The sequence below is a fragment of the Meriones unguiculatus genome (genome assembly GCF_030254825.1).
Source record: "Meriones unguiculatus strain TT.TT164.6M chromosome Y unlocalized genomic scaffold, Bangor_MerUng_6.1 ChrY_unordered_Scaffold_23, whole genome shotgun sequence".
Classification (NCBI taxonomy): Eukaryota; Metazoa; Chordata; class Mammalia; order Rodentia; family Muridae; genus Meriones; species Meriones unguiculatus.
Genome location: NW_026843709.1, coordinates 26,728,631 through 26,740,679, shown reverse-complemented (window position 1 = coordinate 26,740,679; position 12,049 = coordinate 26,728,631).

Here is a 12,049-nt window from a genome sequence, read left to right as displayed (position 1 = left end):
AGGATGATTTTTTCCTGGTTCCATCCATTTGCCTGAAAATACCACAATGTCATTTTCTTAGCTGAATAATACTTCATTATGGAAATATTCCACATTGATCCTATTGCTCTTGGTCTCTGTATTTTTGAATCTGTCCCTCTAGTTTTTTTTTTCTCTCTCAGTCTGCCATTTATGGTTTAGTATGAAAATCTTACAGTTCTGATGAAGGCTACAACAAGATGACTGCTTGCTGACATAGTATCAGGGATGGTCTTTTTCAAAATATAAGAAAGTTCTCAATTAAACACTTTTTGTTCAAAGATTTGCCTTGTTAAGGGAGCAATTTCCCAGTAATTAATTCACTGACTGTACACATATCTGAGCATTTAACAAATTATAATGGAATCTGAGATAATGTGAAACTGACATGTCAAGGACAAGTTACTTTATTAATGACCACTTGAAAGAAATATGTGACACTTTTCCTGAACTAAGATTTTTTGGACACAGGAACTGACATCTCTGGGTTGAGTGCTTTCTACTGCCCAGATTGAGGCATTTAGTGCTGCTCAGCCTTTCTCTCAAGCAGGCTGTCTACTTGGCCCTTTTAATAAATGGTTATTGAAAATCTTACTGCCTTTCACCTGTTTCATAACATCATTCTTTCTTTCAGCCAGTCAGTACATGAGAGACTCTTAAGGTTTCCATGAAAGTGAGTAACAAACTTTCCTCAGTGTGCTGTATCTCTGATCCTGTGCATATATGACTTGTTCTTTTGAAACCCAGCAAGCATTTATCTTATCCCTTTATCCAGATCCCATACCTTTTACTCCTGTTTATCTCTGTGACAATATCAAGTAGGAAAAGATATTTTACTGTTTACTTAATTGGACAGCTTCCTAAATGGGAAATCTTCAAAGTGATGTGGGATTAAGTGGAATGTGCAGAATGAAAAGGTGGTTTCCTATTGTGGTCTTGGATCTGATATTTCCTAGGTTGTGCCTTTGAACTGAGCAGTTACTTATGTAATCACTAAATGTACCTTCACATTCTTGATATAATAGGCTGGCAGGGACTAGGTTTCCCTGTGGTATTGAGTCCTTAGAAGCAGCAAAAAGAGAAGAAAACAAGACAATTCCTGGGCCATGTTTGGCGAAAACTGCAAAAAAGATTCTTATATGTAAATTGAGAACTGAGGGGCAATAAATGGTTTGACAGCTGGTCCTGTTTCACACTAGTGTTGCCAACCCTCTATGAGCATGGTTGCCTTGGCTGACCTGGCTAGATCTGCAGCTGTGTGCTACTCAGTTGTCAGTGAGCATTCCTCCTGGTCTTGGTGTTTTGCAGTTAAAACTGGGTCTTCAGGACAGAGAAATGGTTTGGTGTTATATGCCTAGGACACAAAAGCAGTTGTGTTTCTTGCTGTGGTCCTACAGACAAATCCTCTAAACCTAGTGGTAGTGTCAGGACTGTATATACAGAGATGCCACCTGAGCTCCTGTCATCTGAGGTAGATGAATAAACATTAGTTCATGGCTAGGATATTCTGCTACATAATGAGTTCCTGGAAAGCATGCCATACAAAGTCAAACTCTGCTATCCTTTAGTGGAATCTCTTCTTCCAGTTAAAAGTCATTGTAAAAGTGGTCAACCTATCTTTTTATTGTTTATATGGGAATTTCAAATAATATATATTACATTCTGTTTCCATTGCTCCCATGTTCAAATTCAAATTCCTACCAATGTTTCACACTATTTTTAATACAGTAATTGAAGTCTGAGTTGTTGATACACACATTGGAACATGATCAGAGTCTCTGTGCCAAGTCCCTTAAAAAAAAACTGAGTTTATCCTTGCCACAACCTAGTACCATCCCCAATAAAAAGGCATCAGTCCTGAAGAGATTTATACTTCATCCTCTTGAGCACAGTTTTTCTCATATATTTATTTACTATGATTTGTTTACATTGTATCCCTTCTGTTGCCCCTCTCTCTTCTCCTTCCAGTCCCACCCACCCACCCACCTTCTTCTATTCCTATGCCCTTTCTCTGATAGGGTAGGTCCTCCTCCATCTCCTATCTGACCTTAGCTTATCAGGTCTCATCAAGGCTGGCAGCAACATCTTAGTCTGCAATCTGATTCTCAGGTCATTTTTCTCCTTGTGTCTTCAATTCCCTCTACTGATGACACTCTTCCTGCTTCATCTCCTGTAGCCTTCCCAGAGCTCTGAGGGAAGGGAGAATTTCATAGGGAAATACCATTTAGAGCTGTGTGTTTTAAGGTCTTTCTGTGCATAATATCGGACTGTTGGTCTCTATATGCAACCATATTTGACACAGAAGGAAGCATATCCTTGGATCTAAGAACATAGCACTGATCTATCATTTGAGGGCAGAAAGCAACATATTTTAATAACAACAGCCTGGGTTTCTTGAAAATTTTGTTAGGATTCCTGGGACCCCAACTCAAGTAACTGCCAGAAATCCCCCAAGTAGAAGCCTGGATTTGTCACAATAAGTGGCCTATTGGAACTTTTTCTGCCATTAATAGGAGACCTCCTAGTAAGTGGAAACATAACATATTTGTCTTTCTGAATTTCAGTTATTACATCCAGGATGATTTTTCCTGGTTCCATCCAATTGCCAAAAATTTCATGATGTCATTTTCTTAGCTTTATGGAAATATTCCACATTTTTCCCAAAGAAAAAAGGCAATCCTTTTCTTTATACCTTAGAAATTGCTGGGACTATATTCATTGTATTTAATGACAAATTATCAGCATAACTATGTTCTTTTAGCTTAAAAGTCCCTACATCCTCTTTACTTCCTGGTGACTTGAATTATAATGTCCCCTGAAGCTCATCTATTTACATATTTAGTCCCCAGTGAGCAAATGTCTGGAAAGAATTAGGAGGTATTGCCTTGTTTGATCATATAATTCCTATTAGAGTTATATTATAGGAAGGTGTGCTTTGAGATTGATCAATATGTCAATGAAAATGACCAGAGAGAACAGTAACTTCTTTATCTCTGTCTCTTTCACTTTATATCTTTGTTTTTGTAGTCCTCGGTCTCTCTATTTCTGAATCTGTCTCTCTAGCATTCTCTCTCTCTCTCTCTTTTTCTCTCTCTGTCTGCTTGTGGCTTTTGGTTCAGTTTGAAAAACTCTCAGTTCTGCTGAAGGGCTATAACAAGATGATGTTATGCCCGAATCGTGATACTCCAAAAGAACACAACCAGGTGCTCAGTCTTTTGCAAACAACATGAGGTTCTTTTTATTATAAATCATTACAAGCCACAGCTCACATTTCCCACCACAAAAGCAGTGAAGCCAAGAGCCTGGTGCTCAGTGATTTAAAGATTCTGGTCCCTCCCAGCATGACCAAGGCAGGGGCAATTCCTGCCTGGCAAGCATCTATTGGTCAAAATGCTGCATTTTGAATTAATTGGCTATAGGAAGGTCACCAAACCATTGATGATCTGGTGTCCCTCCCTAGGGGAATGGCAGTTTCCTAGCAACTGTATCTTTAAGTGAGTGGGAATGATTGATTGCACTAAGGCAGGTTCTTCACCTCAGGGCATTAGTGGATTTCACCCAGCTAGTTCAGGCCTTAAACTGTAATAATAATTCCTCATTTTTAATTTTTTCTTCTCTAATTCCCCCTTCCCATGATCATTTGAAGACCCAATCTTGGGTCTTCCAGATATGACCCCTTATATCTTATAGATTAAACTTTCTACATTGGGACATGAGTACCATTAGTTATTGCTCTCAAATATATTTTCATGAGAGCCATCAAGCAATTTAAAATACAAAGCCCGAAGATAAAATTCAAAATAAGTAATGGTTCCTTCACAGTGGATATAGGGGTAGTAAGCCAAGGAGAATTATCATCCTTTCTTTCTAGGGTTTCTCTAGGCTTTTGGTCGAGTTACTACAATAGTACTTTCCATTTCAGCTAAGCAAATGCCAAGATAATAACTAATGTCAGAGATCCCCTTTTGAATTAGCATTTCAGCCTGCTAGGTAGTATTTTGGGCTGAGGGTCTCCTCTTCTGCTTAAGTGCTGATGTAGGACAATTGGCTAGGGGCTAGGAAGGCTGATATGCCAGTCAAAGACTGGGCAATGGGGCATTCCTCAGAAGAATCTGGTTAGTTGACCCACCAGAAGAGGCAGGGAGCAAACATGTCAGATTTCAGGAAGTCCAGATTTCAGTTTCAGTTTGCAGTCCATAGCTGATCCTGGAACAGAGTCTAACAGGTGAAATCTGCTGGATTTAGACTGGAGACAAAATTTAAAATTTGTCTATTAAATGGGAAAAGTGAGGAATCCCAAGACCAGGGAAAAACTCCTCTGCCAGACCCAGGTCATATAAATTTATTATTTCCTGAAACTCATAGGAATATTTTGGTACACTATATATATATATATATATATATATATATATATATATATATATAAACAACTCAGAAAAGCAACATGTCAGCAAATCTAATATGACAAATCTAATATTACCTAGGCAAAACTGAAACCACAGTGCACACTCCTAAACCAGTGAACCTCTCTCATCTTCCTGAAAAAACAGTCCAGAAAAGAGAAAGAGATGATCATACCCTGAACTGCACTCTCAAGGAACAAACAGTTAGTATTATAAATAACCAGATGGCTAGAGGCAGACGTAAGAGAACTCCCAACAAAAATCAGGATATAATGACCTCACCAGCAACCCCACAAAACAATGGACACTAAAATTCACTAGATATACAAGAAAATGACCTCAAAACTATGTTTCTCCGGCTATTAGAGGCCCACAAAAATGAAATGAACAAAGCCCTCAGAGAAATAGCCAAAAAAATCGAGACTAACGAAGAGGAAACAAAAAGAGCTCTCAGAGAAATGACCATGAAAATTGAGGAAAACAAAGAAGAAATGCACAAAGCTCTCAAAGAAATGTCCACACAAATGAAGGCAAATAAAGAAGAAATAAACAAAGCTCTCATAGAAATACAGGCAATTATACCCAAAGAAGTAAAGGCACAATTAGTGATACATAGAGAGGAAACGAACAAAAAAAAAAAAAATAGAAGCTGTCATTGAACAGCAGGACTCCACATTCAAACAGATGAAGGAAATGGTGCAAGACATGAAAACAGAATTAGAATCAATAAAGAAAACACAAATAGAGGAAAACCAGGAGCTGGAGAACATAGAGAAAAGATCAGGAACTACAAAGGTAAGCATCACCAACAGAATACAAGAGATGGAAGAAAGAATCTCAGGAGCTGAAGATACACTTGCAGAAATTGACACGTCACTCAAAGAAAAAATAAAAGCAGAAAAGTTCCAAACACAAAACATCCAAGAAATTAAGGACACCATGAAAAGACAAAACCTAAGAATAATAGGAGTAGGAGAAAGAGAAGACAGTAGGCTCAAAGGTTCAGAAAATATTTTCAAGAAAATTATAGAAGAAAACTTTCCCAACTTAAAGAAGGAGATTGCCATAAAAATACAAGAGGCCTACAGAACACTAAGTAGACTAGACCACAAAAGAAATTCTTCATGTCACATCATAGTCAAAACACTGAACCTACAGAACAAAGAAAAAAATTCTAAAAGCAGCAAGGGAAAAAGGCCAAGTAACGTATGAAGGTAGACCTATCAGAATCACACCAGATTTCTCAACAGAAACTATGAAAGCCAGAAGGGCCTGGACAGAAATCATACAGTCCGTAAGAGACCACAAACAACAACCCAGACTACTATACCCAGCAAAATTTTCAATCAATATAGACGGAGATTCAAATATTCCAAGACAAAACCAAATTTAAACAATATCTACATAGTAACCCAGCTCTACAGAAGTTACTAGAAGGGAAACTCCAAACCAAAGATAACAACTACATCTAAGGAAACAGAGGAAATAGATAACTACACAACAACAACAACAACAACAACAAAAAGAATACAAGCAATGAAACTCAGTGACACCACCAACCCCACATCTAAAGTAAGTAACAATTGTTGGTCACTAGTTTCTATCAACATCAACAGACTCAACTCCCCAATAAAAAGACACAGACTAACAGAATGGTTGTGGAAATAGGATCCATCATTCTGTTGCATCCAAGAAACACACCTATGCAACAAAGGTAAACACTACCTCAGAGTAAAGGGCTGGAAAAATGTCTTTCAAGCACATGGTTCAAGAAAACAAGAAGGAGTAGCCCTACTAGTATATAATAAAATAGACTTTCAACCCAAGTTAATCAAAAAAGATAAGGAAGGCCACTATATTTTCATCAAAAGAAAAATCCACAAAGAAGACATCAAAATTTTGAATATCTATGCCCCAAATACAAGAGCACCTACATTCGGAAATGAAACAATATTAAAGCTTAAATCACACATTGATCCTAATACCTTAATAGTGGAAGACTTCAACACTCCACTCTCACCAAGGGACAAATCAACTAGACAGAAAACAAATAGGGAAATAAAAACACTTACAGAGACCCTAAATCAAATGGACCTAATAGACGTCTACAGATCTTTTCATCCAAACTCAAAAGAGTATACCTTCTTTTCAGCACCACAGGAACTTTCTCCAAAATAGACCATATAGTGGGTCATAAAGGAAGCCTCAACAGATACAAAAAGATTGAATTAATCTCTTTTATTCTATCTGACCACCATGGACTAAAGCTGGACCTCAACAACAATAGAAATAACAAACAGCCTACACACACATAGAAACTGAACAACTTGTTACTCAATGACGGCTGGGTTAAGGGAGAAAAAAGACTTCCTAGAATTCAATGAAAATGAAGGCAAAACCTACCCAAATTTATGGGACACATTGAAAGCAGTGCTCAGGGGAAAATTTATAGTACTAAATGCCTACAAGAAGAAACTTGTAACATCACATACAAACAACTTAATGGCCCAATTGAAAACCCTAGGAAAAAAAGAAGCAGATACACACAAGAGGAGCAGATGGCTGGAAATAATCAAACTCAGGGCTGAAATCAATCAATTAGAAACAAATAAAACTATTCAAAGAATCAATGAAACAAAAAGCTGGTTCTTTGAGAAAATCAGCAACATAGACAAACCCTTAGTCAAACTAAAAAAAAAAGCAGAGGGAATCTATCCAAATCAACAAAATCAGAGATAAAAAAGGTGACATAACTACAGACACAGGAAATGCAAACAATCATTAGGTCATACTACAAAAGCCTATATGCCACAAAATTTGAAAACCTAAATGAAATGGACAATTTTCTTGACAGATTCCATCTTCCAACATTAAGTCAAGATCAGGTAGAAGTCAAGATTCCATCTTCCAACATTAAGTCAAGATCAGGTAGAAAGACTGAATAGCGCTATATCTCTCAAGGAAATCGAAGCAGTCATTAACAGTCTCCCCTCCAAAAAAAGCCCTGGACCAGATGGCTTCGGCGCAGAATTCTACAAGATCTTCAAAGAAGTGCTAACTCCAATTCTCCTCAAACTTTTCCACAAAATAGAAACAGAAGGTACATTACCAAACTCATTCTATGAAGCAACAGTCACCATGATACCTAAACCACATAAAGACCCAACAAAAAAAAGAGAACTTCAGACCTATCTCTCTTATGAACATTGATGCAAAAATACTCAATAAAATACTTGCAAACCGAATCCAAGAACACATCAAAGATATCATCCACCATGACGAAGTAGGCTTCATCCCAGGCATGCAAGGATGGTTCATCATATGGAAATCCATCAATGTAATCCACCACATAAACAAACTGAAGGAGAAAAACCACACGATCATCTCCTTAGATGCTGAAAAAGCATTAGACAAAGTCCAACACCCATTCATCTTTAAAGTCTTGGAGAGATCAGGAATACAAGGCACATATCTAAACATAGTAAAGGCAATATACTGCAAGCCTATAGCCAACATCAAACTCAATGGAGAGAAACTTAAATCAATCCCACTGGAATCAGAGACAAAACAAGGCTGCCCACTCTCTCCATACTTCTTCAACATAGTACTTGAAGTCCTAGCCAGAGCAATAAGACAACTAAAGGAGATCAAGGGGATACAAATCAGAAAGGAAGAAGTCAAAGTGTCACTATTTGCAGATGATATGATAGTTTACATGAGTGACCCAAAATATTCAACCAGAGAACTCCTCCAGCTGAAAAACTCCTTCAGCAAAGTGGCAGGATACAAAATCAACTCAAAAAAATCAGAAGCCCTCCTGTATACCAAAGAAAAAGGGCTGAGAAAGAAATTAGGGAAACAATACCCTTCACAATAGCCACTAATAACATAAAGTACCTGGGAGTGACAGTAACAAAGCAAGTGAAAGACCTGTTTCAGAAAAACTTCAAATCTCTGAAGAAAGAAATTGAAGAAAATATCAGAAGTTGGAAAGATCTCCCATACTCATGGATTTGTAGTATTAACATTTTGAAAATGGCCATCCTGCCAAAAGCAATCTACACATTCAATGAAATTCCCATCAAAATACCAACTCAATTCTTTACAGACTTTGAAAAAAAGATTCTCAGCTTCATATGGAGAAACAAGAAACTCAGAATCTCCAAATCAATCCTGAACAACAGATCATCTGGAGGTATCTCCATCCCTGATTTCAAGTTGTACAGAGCAATAGTAATAAGAACTGCATGGTATTGGCATAAAAACAGAAAGGAGGATCAACTTAACCTCATAGAAGACCCAGAAATAAACACACACACCTATGTATACTCGATTTTTGACAAAGAAGCCAAAACCATTCAATGGAAAAAAGACAGCATCTTCACCAAATGGTGCTCGTCCAACTCTATGTCCACATGCAGAAAAAGGAAAATAATCTATATTTATCACCCTGCACAAAACTAAAGTCCAAGTGGAACACAGATCTCAACATAAAACCAGATACTCTAAAGCTGTGAGAAGAAAAATTGGGGAACAGCCTAGAACTCATTGGCACAGGAGACAATGTCCTGAATAGAACACCAACAGCACAGGCTCTAAGAGCAACAATCAATAAATGGGACCTCATGAAACTGAAAAGCTTCTGTAAAGCAAAGGACACCGTCATCAATACAAAACAACTGCCTACAGATTGGGAAAGAATCTTCTTTAACCCTTTATGTGACAGAGGACTAATATCCAGTATATACAAAGAACTAAAGAAGCTGAAAAGCAGCAAACCATGTAATCCAATTAAAAAAAGGGGAACAGAGCTAAACAGAATTCTCGACAGAGGAATATCGAATGGAAGAAATGCTCATCCTCATTAGCCATCAGGGAAATGCAAATCAAAATGACCCTGAGATATCACCTATATCCACCAGAATGGCCAAGATGAAGAACTCTAGTGACAACACATGCTGGAGAGGTTGTGGAGAAAGGGGAACCCTCCTCCTCTGCTGGTGGGAATGTAAACTGGTACAACCACTCTGGAAAGCTATCTGGTGCTTTCTAACACAATTAGGAGTAGTGCTTCCTCAAGACCCAGCTATACCACTGCTAGGTATATACCCAAACTTTGCTCAAGTACACAAAAGGGATACTAGCTCAACCATGTTTATAGCAGGTTTATTTGTAATAGCCAGAACCTGGAAACAACCCAGATGTCTATCAACGGAGGAATGGGTACAGAAATTGTGGTATTTTTACACAATGGAATGCTACTCAGCAATCAAAAAGGAGGAAATCATGAAATTTGCAGGCAAATGGTGGGATCTAGAAAAGATCATTCTGAGTGAAATATCCCAGAAGGAGAAAGACAAACATGGGATATACACACATATATAGACCTACAAGATATGATAGACATAATGAAATCTATACACCTAAAAAAGATAATCAAGAGAGCAGACATGGGGTAAGATGATCAATCCTCATTTAGAAAGACAGATGGGATGTGCTTGAACGTATGACAGGAGTCAACTGAGCACATCTGAAAGACTCTAACTAGCAGTGTTTTCAAAGAAAAGACTCATGACCAAACCTTTGGCAGAGTACAGGGAATCATAAGGAAGAAGGGAAGTTAGTCTGATGGGGAAAGGATAGGAGCTCCACAAGGACCAAATATATCTGGGCACAGGGTCTTTTCTGAGACTGACATTCAACCAAGGACCATGTATGGATATAACCTAGAACCTCCACTCAGATGTAGCCTGTGGTAGCTCAGTAACCAATTGGTTTCCCAAAGTGAGGGGAACAAGGACTATTTCTAACAGGAACTCAATGACTGGCTCTTTGGCCTCCCCACTCCCCAAGGGAGGAGCAGTCCTGTTAGGCCACAGAGGAGGGCTTTGCAGCTAGTCCTGAAGATATCTGATAAAACAGAATCAGATGAATGGGGAGGAGGTCCCCCCCTATCAGTGGACTTGGAAAGGTGCATGGTGGAGATGAGGGAGGGAGGAACTGGGAGGGAATGAGGGATTGGGACACAGCTGGGATACAGAGTTAATAAAATGAAACTGATAAGAAAAAAATAAAATTAAAAAAAAAACTCAGAAAAGTAACATGTTAGCAAATCTAATATGACAACATTCTGAGAGTAATGGGTAAAACTGCATCCCACTGAATGAGTATCAGTTATTTCTTCGTTTTATAACCTTTATAAACCACATTTTGGAAGTCCAACACTTTTTCTGTGGGCACAGCTGTTGGTAATCAGCCAGTAATGGAGCTAAGCCATTTTTTTTTGTACACTCAGTATCTAATTTACCCCCATCTTCATGTTCACACTGGGAAGTTAGGCGAAATTACATTCATGGTTTTATTGCTAAACCCTGGATGCTTGGACATTCCTTAACAAAGCAACAAGAAGGAATATGTTTAAGTTATTCTTAAATACTGTCTACCTCAGAAATGGCAGATATTAAGAATACTATAATAAAGGCTATGGCTTTGGGATCAGATATACACATTATATAGATGTTTTTAGCATGATGAGAAGCACCTTTAAATGTATGTTTAGAAAACTACCAAAGAAAATTAAAATCTCAAGTTGGTGACTGAAAAGTAAGCAGTAAGCAGTTAGTGCTCAATTAGCTTATCAGAGCTCTATTGATCAATGCCCAAACTTTGAACTTCTGAAATCTATAAGTACAATAGGAGAAAGGCGGGTATGGAATATAAAGTTTCTCACAATTTTAATATGATTTAAATTATTTTTGTATTTATGACTCATATTTATATACCTTAAAACATAAAACTCCTTATCATTTTATCCAGTTATATATCTTAAGACACAGGCAACTGACATAAATTCTGTGAGCAAGGCAAACCTGTTTTTTTTTTAATTTTTTTAATTTTTCTTAATTATACTTTATTCACTTTGTATCACCCCATAAGCCCCTCCCTACTCCCTTCCTTATCCTACCTTCTGTTCCCATTCTTCATGTATACCCCTCCCCAAGTCCCCTAATTGGGGAGGTCCTCTTCTTCTTCCTTCTGATCTTAGTCTATCAGATCACATCAGGAGTGACTGCATTGTCATCTTCTGTGGCCTGGTAAGGCTGCTGTTCTTTTTTTTTTTTTTTTTTTTTTTTAATAAGACATCTAGTACCTAGTAGTTCTAGCTAGCTAATGAACTGGTCAGTGGATCAATGAGCTAACAGTGGATCTAATTGTCTGCTCTTTAGCTGCAAAGCTACCATTAGCTTAGCATAGCTTTCAAAGTGATCAGAGATTTGAGAAGGATAAATTATATATACTAATCTATGTGCCAATCAAAATGACCGAGATGTCTAGTTAGTCCATCACCTAGGAAGTGTCCCTGGTTTCTGTGCTCTCCTGGCATCATGAGTAGAGGTAGTCCAGCTGTTTGACACAAAAGATGAGAGACTGCTTTTGTGGAAAGAGGAACATGAGAGATTGACCTCACCTTGCCTCTTTTCAATGTGAAATAATGGCTCTCCAGGTTTCCATGCCTTTGTCCACAGTTTAGGCAGGGCCCTAGCAGTAGGCCAGTTGAGGCAGTATTGCCAAATGGTTAGCATAGCACAATCCAGTGTCACCATCATCTGTCATACTCAAATCTTCTT